Consider the following 13,111-nt stretch of genomic DNA (forward strand, 5'->3'; position numbering starts at 1 on the left):
TTCATTCGCAGACAGAACCAGAACAGAGCATTTCCATAGAAACCCTCACAGAGCTCTCACAACAGAACAAAATGTTGAAAATGACCAAAATGCCAAAGGGTTTTGCGTAATGACTAAGCAGGAAACGAGGATCGAGGCAGGAGGACAGGTCAGGTTCTTATTTATGATTCTTATTAAATGATTGCAACCACCAGCATAAATATCCACTGATCATAATAATAATAAAAAACCAAATCATCAACCAAATCCGCCTTCATCAATAGCACCAGACAAACTTGTGTTAAGTTATACGTTGGAGTGTGGGATGGGTCCCATCAGTGTGTGGAGGCCATGCCATCTCTAGAGGTCTACCTGGATGTGAGAAACTCCAGTTTGCTAAGAAATCTGCAACTTTGTTACCTTCTCTTTGAACATGGAAAGTCAGGAGGTAGTCAAACGATGAAATGAGCTCTTTGAGTTCCTGCACCAGATGTGTGATACGCCAACTGTCACTGAGATTTTCCCATTGATTTCCCTGGTTTAGCTTCTTGATAATGTCCACCACCAATCTTGAATCCCCTTTAATAATTATCCTCTTATAATTAGTTCTTATAGCAATGAGAAGGCCCTGTTTGATCATTGTAAACTTTTCTTCATTGTTATTAACGTAACCACAATATGCAGCGAAGACAAGTCTTGTTTTTTTCTGATAATTCCTAAAAGGGCCACCATATCGAGCGTTCATTATGTTACCTTTCGAAGAACCATCAAATCTTAATTTAAGAAGCCATGCGGGGGCCTTGTGAAATGTTGGGGTGAAGTGGTGGGGGGAGTTAAGACTTTCCAGGAGCTTGGGGTTATCATGCTTCCAGATAAGTTCAACAGTTTAAGAATTCTTGCTACGTGAGGACCTGTGTTGTTCCGAGAGAATGGTCTCTCAAATATGCTGAGTTATCCCTATCCATATTACTTCTTGAGGGGTTAGCATATCTTTAAATATTCTGTTGTTTCTTTCTTTCCAAATGGCCCACACTAGGAAGCCCAAATCTATTCCCATGCTTGATTTAAAACAGGGCTCGAAAATATGTCTTTACACCATAGGAGTATGGACTCCTTGATGATCTGTGGATCGTTGTTCAAGTGGCCAAATAGATCCCCTAGCTGATTCCAATTTTGGACTGCAAAAGGGAAAGTGTTTAATAGATGTTCTAGGTTCTCATTGTGCTGGCCACATAGGAAGCAAAATGAAGGACCCTGGAATCCTCTCTTTTGGAGCTGATCCCAAATAAGAATTCTCCCTCGACATACCAACCATAAAAAGTGAGTTATTTTTGACCATAATTTACTCATCCAAATACTCTTCCATAAAGGAGACTAGTGATTTTAGGGTTCTTCTTCTTTGAGCCTATATGCTTCCTTAATATTGAATGAACCTCAGGTTGAGTAACCCCACCGAAGAATTTCCTCGCCCTCCTGGTAGGTTATTTTCCTTGATTGAAGTTCTTTGTCCATAATTTTCCATTGCTTAGAGGGAGGTGGGTTTGGCCAATCCATTAACTCTTTCCACTTTCTTCAGCCAGAACTTGGTTGAGAGGCCTTCAAGAATTGGTCAACTTGGATTAGAGGTCTTCCAGAATTCATCAACTATATAGAAATTCTTGCTAGTTGTGTAAAGGAAGATTTCCCCTAGATCCAAACGACTGAACATTTTTTCTCTCTGTTGCCAAGAGTCTTGCCAGAATAAAGTTGTATGTCCATTTCGAATTTCCCAGAAAAAATGTTGATTGATAAGGTCCCCGTTGCTTGCACCTAAGTTCCAAATTGAAGATCCTTAGGGGGATACCTATATCTAATGATATCTTCTGTTTGAATTGGCATACCGTATTTTTGGGTCCAAATTTCCTTCCATAAATCTTGTCCCCCTTTTATCCACCTCCACCAAAGCTTGGCTCCCATAAATTTGTTTAAGATAAAGGGGTCCCTGAGACCTAAGCCTCTAACCATCTTAGGAAGAGTGAGAGTGTTCCAGGATACCAAAGCCCATTTCTTTAATTGTTGAGCGCCTTTCCATAAGAATTTCCTAAAGATATCAACCATAGATGAACATGAGGTTTTAGGAGCGACCATACTAGAGAGCTAGTATATAGGAATATACTGAAGGATTGCTTTTAAGAGGACAGTTTTTCTATCTAGATTGAGAGCTCTGAACGCCTAACCACTAGGTTTTGATTGGATTTTAAGAAGGAGGTCTTGCCAACAAGAGGTCTTTAAAGAATTATACGCTAAAGGCATTCCCAAATACTTCATAGGTAAAGACCCAATACCAAACCCCAACAGTTGGGCCAGGAAAGTTTGAATAGTCCTTGAGGTATTAAAAAAGAAGATATTAGATTTCTCATTATTAATCAAGGTGCCCAAGGCCATCATAAAATCTTGAAGAATTTCTTTGATTTTCCAGGCTTCTCTCAAGGAGACTTGACAAAATAACATGATGTTGTCTACAAATTGTTGGTGGGTGATGGATAAGTCATTTCCCCATGGTCAAAGACCCTTGAGATGAGAGGTACGAACTACCGATTTCAAGAATCTACCCAATCCTTGAATAACCAGGATGAAGAGGAAAGGGGAGATCAGATCTCCCTGCCTGAGGCCTCGAGAGGGATTGAAGGTGTGGGAGGGAGAACCATTGAGCATGATAGAGCAAACTAGGGAGGAAACAAGGGAAAAGATCTAATTCACCCATCGCTAGTGAAATCCAAATGACTTCAGGATACTAACCAAATAGGACCAGCTAAGGCGGTCATAGGCTTTGGATAAGTTCAATTTTATCATCATACTAGGGGATTTAAGTTTCTTTAGAGAATGAACCATCTCTTGAGAGGTAATGGTTCCATCCAGGATTTGTCGACCTTCCACGAAGCTAGATTGTTCCGAAGATATAAGGGCTGGAAGAAGAGGCTTCAGACGCTTGAAAATAATAGTAGAAATAATCTTATAGATAACATTGCATAAAGAGATGGGTCTAAAACCCTGGGGATCCTCAGATTTGGTAGTTTTAGGAATTAAAGCAATAAAAGTTGAATTAAGACTCAGACATACCTTCTAGTTACGTCTGGATTCCTCCACCACCTCAAGTATATCCTTTCCAATAAAGTTCCATGTTGCTTGATAAAATTCCACCATGAACCCATCGGGTCTAGGAGCTTTGTTCTTGGCCATTCCTTTGACAACATCCTCTATTTCCTCTAGAGTCACAACACACATTAGGGCCATGTTCTGTTCTTGGGAGATTAGCCGAGGGATGTTGTGAGTGATTCTTGAGATAATGTTTGATCGGTCCTGGGTCGATTCTGAAAGGAGGGTCTGAAAATGATTAACCACCAGATCTTCCATCTCATCATGTTGAACCAATCGGTTCCCCGATCCATCCTTAAGAGATAATATTTGATTATGTTGCATGTGTTGGATCATTTATTTATGGAAAAACCTTGTGTTTCACTCTCCTTCTCTAAGCCATTAGATTCTAGACTTTTGTTTCCACATAATTTCTTCTTGTTTCCTTCTTTCTTCCAACTGGTTCAAAAGGCAACCTTCAGTTTTGACCAAGCTCTCCGATCTGCCTTCTAAAATAATGTTTTTTGAACTTCTTGCATTCTATCTTGGAGTTTTTTTTCGCTCTTTTTGAATTTTACCACTAGTACAAAATAACTGATTAGTTACTAAAAAAATGACTAAAATTTGCATATAAATGACAAATTTTCAGTCAATGACTAATAATAGCTAATATACAACATCTTATAATGAGACAACTTTTAGTCGTTTTTAGATTAGTCTTTAATAAGTTGTCTGAATTTTATCGTCTAGTAGGATATTTAGTCATAAATTTGGTCATTAATTTAGTCATTAATTGCCACAATTAATGACCAAATATATAAAAAAATATATTACTATATGATCACCCGAGAAAATCAATTAATGACCAAAGAAATATGGCCAAAATGTTGGTCGTGTTATAAGATACTATAAATTAACTACTAATAGTAATATATGTGCAAACTTTAGTCATCGTTTGAAACCAATTAATGACCAAAGAAATAAGACTAAATTTCGGTTGTGTTATAAGGTATTGTAAATTAGCTACTAATGGTCGCATATGTGCAAAATTTAGTCGTAATTTGTAATCACAAAAGATCATTTGTAGTAGTCATTTATCTTTTTTTGGTAGTTTCATATTCATTATATAAACGATTGATTTAGTAATTTACATTCATTTCATTGGCTTTCATTAATAATCATTATAAACAACTAATTTAGCCGTGTATTAGTTTTATTTGTGTTCATCATTAATCAATAGAAAATACTAATTCAATAGTTTTAGATTGATTTTATGTGTTCATTATTAATCAACATAATTTAATTAGTATGATTTTGCGACTAAATTAAAAAAAAAAATGTCATACAATGTGCATAATCATCTAATATGAAAACACAAAGTTACATATGTTAATTACAATACTAAATAATATCAAGTGCAACTAGAAATAATTTCAACCACATAAATTATATTATATAAAATGTCAAGTATTACAATATGAGTTTCTAACTTAATATTGGTTGGACCACAATTTACACATGAAATATTGTTTCATCACTTCAAAACATTATCACTATGTTGCCAAGGAATTTCAAGTGAATTCACTAACTTTGAAGACTTGACCATCAGTCTCTATGTGTGTGTCTTATCCAAGATATGGGCTCTATGGGTATCGCTAGATTTATTTTCCTCTCTCTCTCTTTTTGCATTTGTCGCTCCAGTGTTATTGTTCTCGTCTTTCTTCAATTCCTGCTTCTTACCATCAACATTGAGTTTCTATCCTGAAAACGAAATAAGATAAAATGTAAAGTATAAGACATGAAAGACGATGAATAATGGAATATAAATTGAAGTAGACTATAAAATATTTATACGACATATACCTCAACATAAACAATGTCAATGCCATTTTCCCCCACAAAAGCAAGAAACTTGAACAAGTTTTCTTTAGTTGGGTGATAGTTTCCACTATTTGGCCAGATTACCTTTATAAAATAAGAAAAATAAAATGTCACCATAGAAAAGAACACCTTAGTAACTTAGTATTCAACCTTCAAAGAAATCTTAGGCACAATCATGTCAACTAAGTTACATGTTAAAAAACTTAGGCTGTAGATAACTTGTGAAAACAAATAATCTGAGGTGTGATGTCTAATCCTTGTTGCTTTATTCACAATAACATTTAATTCTGTAACGCATGAACTTGGTCAAGTATATAGACAACCTATGCTTAAATAACAACATGAAAGTAAACTTTTCTAATAGCCATGCAATTTTTTAATACAAAACAACTAAAAGGATTTCAATTAATATCGTGTAATATTAATCTCATCTTCAAGCTTTAGATGTTGTTTAAATGGACATGATACCAAGTATTTTCAATTTCATAGCTAAAAGACAAAAGAAAATTAAAGGAAACATTCAAAATACAATCAAATTATAAAGAGAGGATATCATCGAATGGACATTGCAACTATAAAAAATCTATTTACTTGTTCATTGGTGTCTTGTCTAGCATTCCTAAAACATTTTCTTGCCCAAAATAACCATGAGGTGAAAGAATCACAACATTAAAAACCATAGTAGTCCCTACCAAAAAGATTTCCAAAGTCGATGGCTCATATCCAATAACAAATGAATCATATCCAAGGCATTCTCTGCATTGTCTCCCCATCGTTTTTGCAATCCCATTTCCTATAACTTGCCCACACCAAAGTCAAGTAACAATCAAACGAAGGCATTGATTTTTTTTTTTTTTTAACCTTTTATATCTATAAAATTTGAATATGATTTGTTTCAGGAACGTATTAATTTATATTTAAAGAATTCTTTTCATGAGAAGGTATCAATCAAGTAGGACATAAGAAAAATCAACCTTAATGAGGTCCTCAAAGTATCAATATTTTTCTCACTGTGATATCTTGGGTAGAAAAAAGACCATATATGCAAAAGAAAATGCCAAATATTACTTGTGTTCAAATTTTGTATATGGTGCATTCTTATGCACCATATGGTATAAAAAAGAAAATAAAATGTCACCATAGAAAAAGACACCTTAGGAACTTAGCATTCAACCTTCAAGAAAATCTTAGACACAATCATACCAACTAAGTTTCATGCTGAAAAGTTCACGTAGATAACTCATGAAAAAAGAGTGGAAACAAAAAAAAACATATAAACAATAATGAATGACAACTGGTTGGAAAATTGCATCATAGAATAACAAAATTCTCCTATGGTTATCCATACATGTGGGTGGGTAACATGCCCCAATATGCCATGATCCTTAAGGTCCATAGGAAGTAAACTTGAAATAGGTCAACAAAAATCCTTGTAGACAATTCCTTCTTTCTAAACCCAACTTTCAAGGGCTTGATGTGATGGAACAACAAGAGCCACACAATAACTATGAAATGGATCTACATGTTGTTGAAGTATGTAAATAGGTACGGTCTTCATAAAGACATGTAATTGTAATTTTTGTAAAATGATGAAAGAGGAAAAATAAAATTGTTATTATTATTTTTATGATGCTTGCGTCATGGGTTTCATGAGCAAGAATTTTATTTTAGTAGATAGCTCCCATTGAGAGGTTTAGAATTTTTCATTTAGTAAAAAAGAGTCAAAGAGTCAATGTCATATTGTAAAGCCTTTCTTTGGCATATGTAAAATATATTTGAGTCATTAAGAAATCCTATTATCCCTCCAAGACAAGAACATGCCTCTCTGTAATATTCCTAGTGGAAATTTTACAATGATATCAAAGACACGCAAATACAATAACACAAAATTTTTCAGAAACAAATACACTTGAACCAAAAATTTATGCAAATCCCAAAACTGGACAAGATTTTTTTAACAATATTAGCTTGCAGTACAAAGAATTGGGGTAAGTGCACTTGGACTTGCAAAAGGCAAGCTACAAGCACTAGGTGATGAGTACAAGAAAGCCCAACAACTGCAATAACCAGTTCCTCCAGAAAACTGCATCACTGCTGCAAAATCACACTGTTTTTTGACTTCATCCCCTGATTTTCCCACTCTAGAGTGCCTAGAAAAATCTAGGAATTTGGGATTGTGATCCTTGCCCAAAACCAAAAGAACCCAGAAAGGGTTTCCCTTGGTTACAACCTTCAAAAATTGACCCTTCATAGCTTGACCCTCCTCCAAATACGAATTTTGTTGTTGTGACTGATCTTGTCAATCTTTGCAATCCCAACTACAACAATCCTCCTCAAATGGCCCTCCAAATGATCTCCCGTCTCCCCAACTCCAAAATCCCCGGGATAATGTTATCCCAACAAATCTCACTCCAATGACTATGTAGTCCTTGCATCACTGTTACTCTCCCTTCTCTACGCTATTGTTACTCTCCATGCTCTCCGTTGCTGCTACTCTCCCTATTGCTGGAACTTAGCCTCACTACTATTTTCCTACTGTTGTAACTCGACCCTCCTGTTGCTCCTTTCCCTGTGGCTATAACTCGACCTCCTTATTGTTACTTCTTTTGTTGTTCTAATTCGACTCACTGCTGCTAGTATGACTTGGAATGAAGTAGAACCGCCTACTAGGGCTGGAAGTCGAAGTCCACCGAAGCAAGGGTTGAGATCTTTGCTTGGAGGCACTTGTGTTCTAAACAACACAATATTGGCTCAGCTGGACAATTAAGGCAAATTCGATTTTCAAATAGAAAAAAGATCCCTATTGATCCCTTATTCCTTCCTTTTATAATTGTTGGCCATGCATTCCTTGTGGGTCCCTCCACTAATTCGATTTGCCTCAAGGAATTCAAATTTGTTCTTCCCCAAGTGTGTACTTTATGTGGGCTCCATATTCCACTATCAATTTAATCTTTCATTTTCTCTAATGATGGTGGCCTCCAGCTCTCCAAAAATCAAGTGGGGACTCCCTAGGGATCACCCACTTTTCATAAGTTTACATGCAAAAATATTTCCCAACACCCAATTGCAAAAATAGAAATTCATCTTAGCAAAATTAATTAATTAGGCACATTATAGTTCTCCCCACCAAAAAATGTTTGTCCTCAAGCAATACTTGAACAAGCACCCTCTCGATCAACTGACACCAATAGTCTTTGCACACAATACTAGGGTCCCAAACGTACCACCAGGTCACCCTGAATCCATGCACCATCATATCATAAATGAATCCCTCGATACCAGGGTCCCATGCTAATCTCAAAAAGATGCCACCATGACGACCCTGTGCTACTCTAGTTACAACTGATTTCCCATTGTGCGCATGTCATATCCTCCTCTCCTGGAACCCGATGGTGAAATACGGATAAAGGTCAAATACATCCTACCCAAATATCTCCATGATGCGAAATCCTACCCATCCAAAGCTAACCCTGGACTTGTGCAACAACATGGAAAGCTTGTCTCACCATATGATGGCCTCCCAGAACCCGCATGGGTTGGCCCAAGAGTGAAGTAGATCACTCGATGCCATGACTCCACTCATCACGAGACAAAGTGATCTATTAGCCAACTGAACCCCTAGATCCCATAGCAAGACCTGCTATAGGATAGCTCCGACAACTGTTGGAACCTATCCGTGCCTCGCCTCTAGTCCTAACATGCAATCAATATATAGACTCCATATATCATGAACTAATTTGATGAATGCTAAACGGCCTTGTGTGTGCCACTGCATAACACTCATGACCGCTGGAAACCACATGTGCCAAATATCTACCCCATAAATGAAGCCAATAGACAGATGTCTGATGTGCACGACCATCTCCATGTATGTAGACCTGTCCTGCTCCTTCCAATCATCTCCACCAAGTATTCCATTCGCTCCATTGGTAAAGTGCCAATATAGTGTTTGAAGCTTGGATACCCACTGGAAAACTGTCTTAGCTATACATGGTATCCCCTGCTCATGCTGGATCCCAACAAGCCCTATTTAAGTAGAGGCACATGTCTTCGTTAGTCTATGAGGTAATGTACTGTGTTGTAAACCACTCTTTTGACAACCTAGTGTGAAACTACACACCATTATGCACCACCGCGCACCTCCATGCTCCACTACATATCATTGTGCACCACTGCATGCCCCTATACACCCCTGATTGCCATGGCCTAAAACTATGTCTGTAAGTCTCAACCTGCATCTTGTCAGTACCACCATATCCACCCTCTCATCTCCATACTCTCGGATGAGTGGACCTTCCCTCCTAGTCCTCCCTGAGAGATCTGATAAGAAAATCTCCCTATGTGCCTATGGTGGTGTCACTAGGGCGTTTCTCCTTGGTGACCACTGTGCCCCATATATGCATGGGAAATACATCCCACCATACGATGAAATATTTGGTGGCCTGCAGATGCCACCTCCTCTGACAACCTCCTACAAGGGTACATTAATCATCCAATGACCCCATACCAGACCAATGCCAAGACAACTCAGAGTCTATTGGATCTCCTGTCAGCCCAACTTGTAACTGGTGTTGTCCAAAACTCTGATGGGAATATGAAAATGGGGGTGAGTCCGATCATCAGATCCACCATCCTGCTAGTACCATGACTAGCCCAATCCATGAAGTGATGGGGAGTACCACCTGGATCCCAATGCCACCCTAGGCCTCCAGTATCCTCGATGCCTGAATGTGCCTACTGACTCTCACTTCGACCTATGACCAACTCCATATGCCTAGCCCACTCCATCGAGCACCAACTCAGAATCTCTCGCCATCCAACCCCAAGGGAAGGATCAAGAGCATAAAATCCCGTACACAAAACTAACCCTCCATTCTGCCAAGGATGCACCCTGCACAACTCGTGTCGCCTCATCTCACCATCCTGGTCAACACATAAAATATGTCGAGGTGACTTCATCTCTCCCTCTCCAATGTGTAGTGGTAACCTGCTAGTGCTACCGGCCTCATATATGCATGTTTGAGTAGGGTTGCCCCATCACTCCAATGTGCACTCCAACTGAACCATTAGGGAACCCAACCGTTCCCCAACGCGATTCAGTTTGGTTGCTGACTCAGCATAGACCGCTCTCATGCCCTCCAACTCCTCATTCTACTACAGAATGGCCTCTCGCACTATCGTGGCCTTCTTTCTCAACGCTAGAAGGCTAGCCCAGAACTGATGAAACTGTGGAGGGCGACTATCCTCTGTAAAATCGGTCACCACTCTAGACCCCTCCGTCTCTTATGGTACCTCCTCAACGTCAAGTATGCCTCCAGGCACCTCATTAACCTGTTGTGGGTGTCCATCGTCTAGAAACTAGGTCATAGCACCGAGTAGCTCACAAACTATTGGAATATCATCAGTAGATGGCCCTCCGAGTGTATGCTCTACTCCCTCAACCAAGGTGTCAGATGGAGCTACCAAAGAGGCCTCCAACAATGGTGACTCTTGCGCCACATCAGGTATATCGATGTGACCCTCACCATCCTGCATGTCCTCCTGCTCAACCTCCTCCTCAAGCTCCTGACATCTAAATCCCGGTCTCCACCAGTAGAAACACTCCCTGGTCTCACCCTCTAACTGTCCTCGTGATGTAGGAGCATCTAGGCCTAGCCAACAATGTGATGGAGTGGTCACATGTTGTGGCTAATGCATGTTTGGAGGAAGAATTGGTTATTCAAATTGTATTAATTTCAAATTATGGAAGTGGTTAATTTGTGGCCTAATTCTGAAAAAAATTTGGGAATAAATGGAAAATGATCCTCCTTGCGTGGATATCAAGCCAAGTAATCTAGTTTGTTTATATTAGGATAGGATTTGATTTCTAAATGTATAGTTTATTCCTTCAATTGTGGAGGAGATGGTTAGCTTAAACATATATGTATTTTCCTGTCTTTTCTGAAGGGGAGAGAGATAGGGAGAGAGGATTCGAGAGAATTGTAAGCCTACGGGCAGCGTAGGAGAAGGAGGCTGCTAACTAGAATAATCAAGCCAGAGAGGATTGAGGAGTGGAGTTAGTAGAGTGAGAGCAAGACAGTGTGGATTGCATTTCTTTCTAGACAGAAGTGTTTATTTGTGTAATCTGGCCCAAGGCCAAGACTCTGTAATGAGTTATTAGGAATAAATCAGTGTTGCTTGTGTTATTATGTAAACTGGTCGTGGAGGCCTCGAATGCTTGCTTTTTCTATGTATTCAGATGATATTAGTGCTAGCTCTGTGTTTTTCATACTTTTTAATGGATATATTGTGTTAAAGGATCATTTGGCGGATGCATTCCATTGTTTTGGTTTCGCAAGCAGAAAACCCAAAATACACTAAGTATCGGGCGTAAAACGCATTTGGATTAAGAATCCGGACTTCAAATCTTTTAAACGGAGGTTTTGAATGCTATCGGGTCCATAGAACCCCAAATTACATCAACCCTGTGTATTTACTTGTTGTATCACCGAAAACCATTTACAAAGAGAAATCACGCTAAACACTTAGCCAATTCGGGAAAGCGGATTTGAAAACTTATGCACGGGAGTTTTGGGCCTTATCGGGTCCGGCATATATATATCATCGCGCAGTTGGATCAACGCACGATAAAGTCTTGTCCCCAAACCTTTGTGATTGCGATTGCCGACATATATCGCATCGACATTCGGGAGCGAGAGTTATAAAGTGTAAGTGACCCATTGTAATCGTTGATAGCGATTAGCAATATCGCAGTGGACCTCCGCCAAGGGATAGTGCCGATATTTGTGAACCATTGGAACCCGATTGTCGATATTGCGATTGAATCCTGATCGTCCGATCGGTCAGATCTCAATCCGCGATGCTAACACACATAATTGGTTAAAAAGGCGAAAAAGTGTTGTTTTAGCCTTTTCAAGGGTATTTTAGTCCCAAAAGGGAAAAACATTTGTTTTTAAGCTTTTTCAAAGGCGTTTGGGTTTCGAAAGGAAAAGGGATAGTTTTCAAAGGAAAATGGGTGTTCGGGGGGTGATTATTGGGTTTTATGGATCCAATTGTGGCTTTATATTGAACCTTTGTTTCCGACTATGTCATTTTTGGTATCAGAGAAAAATTGTAATTGAATAATTGGGGTTAAACAGAACAGATAAATTATGTATGAAGGAATTAAAAACAGAGCTACGTGTTAATGTATTTATGCAGGCAAGAGGAAGGATCAGATTCTAATCTGACAGAAGGAAGGCACACAGAGGTGATGTGTAGCAAAACTTGCAGATGCAAGAGACAGGAAATCCATTCAAAGCACATGTGACAACATAAGAAAGTGTGAAGACTGCAGCAATATAGAACAAGAGAAGCTGTGAGAGAAGAACCAGATGTGTTCTTAAAAGCAGAGCAAGGAAAGCACTCTGAAGTGGCAGTGAACCTGAAGAATCCAACAAGAGATTGGATAGAGAGGAGAGTTGAAGTTTTCTCAAGAGAGAGTGAGAGACTGTAGAGGCCTAGAAGGAGCAAAGGTGTTGCTCAAGAGGAGGTTCCAGATAGAGGATCGTGCTTACCAAAAGACTGAGTGAGGAGAGCTTAGTGAGGTAAGATCATAGTAAGGACTTACTGTTGCAGAGGAGTGAGGAGCTCATGAAAAGAGAGGAGAAGAAGATGACTACTGATAGTCATAACAGAGGTTTAGAAAGAAGCCATAGCAGAAGGAAAGATGCCAAAGCAAATGGAATGAGGATGATTCAAGAAGAGTTTGACAGAGAGAGAGCTGAGATAGATTTCCAGATTGGAATATTGATGGAGATGCTGCAGAGAAGTGATGAAGACCAGAAGCATGGTTGGACCATGAGGAGAGTCAAGTGGTAGAGGCTACAAGAGAATAGAAATCAACAAGTGAATTTTGAGATAGCAGAAGAGTTGAGAAAGATTGAGCATATATTGAGTGCTCAAGAGGAACCAGAGGAACTCAAAGAAGTAGAAGAAAAAATGGAAGTTTCCATTTGTAGACCAGAACAAGGTGAAATGTTGGGTGAAGAGGATAATGGGAGATCAGTTGAAGATCTCATGGACTATTGGCATAGTTCAGAACAATTAGAAGATATGATGACAAGGGAAGCAGATGAGGCAATGAAGCCTTATGATT

Source organism: Pinus tabuliformis, chromosome X, assembly GCF_031772625.1.
Source record: "Pinus tabuliformis cultivar Carrire ecotype Pingquan chromosome X, CPIR1, whole genome shotgun sequence".
In the NCBI taxonomy this organism is placed as follows: domain Eukaryota; kingdom Viridiplantae; phylum Streptophyta; class Pinopsida; order Pinales; family Pinaceae; genus Pinus; species Pinus tabuliformis.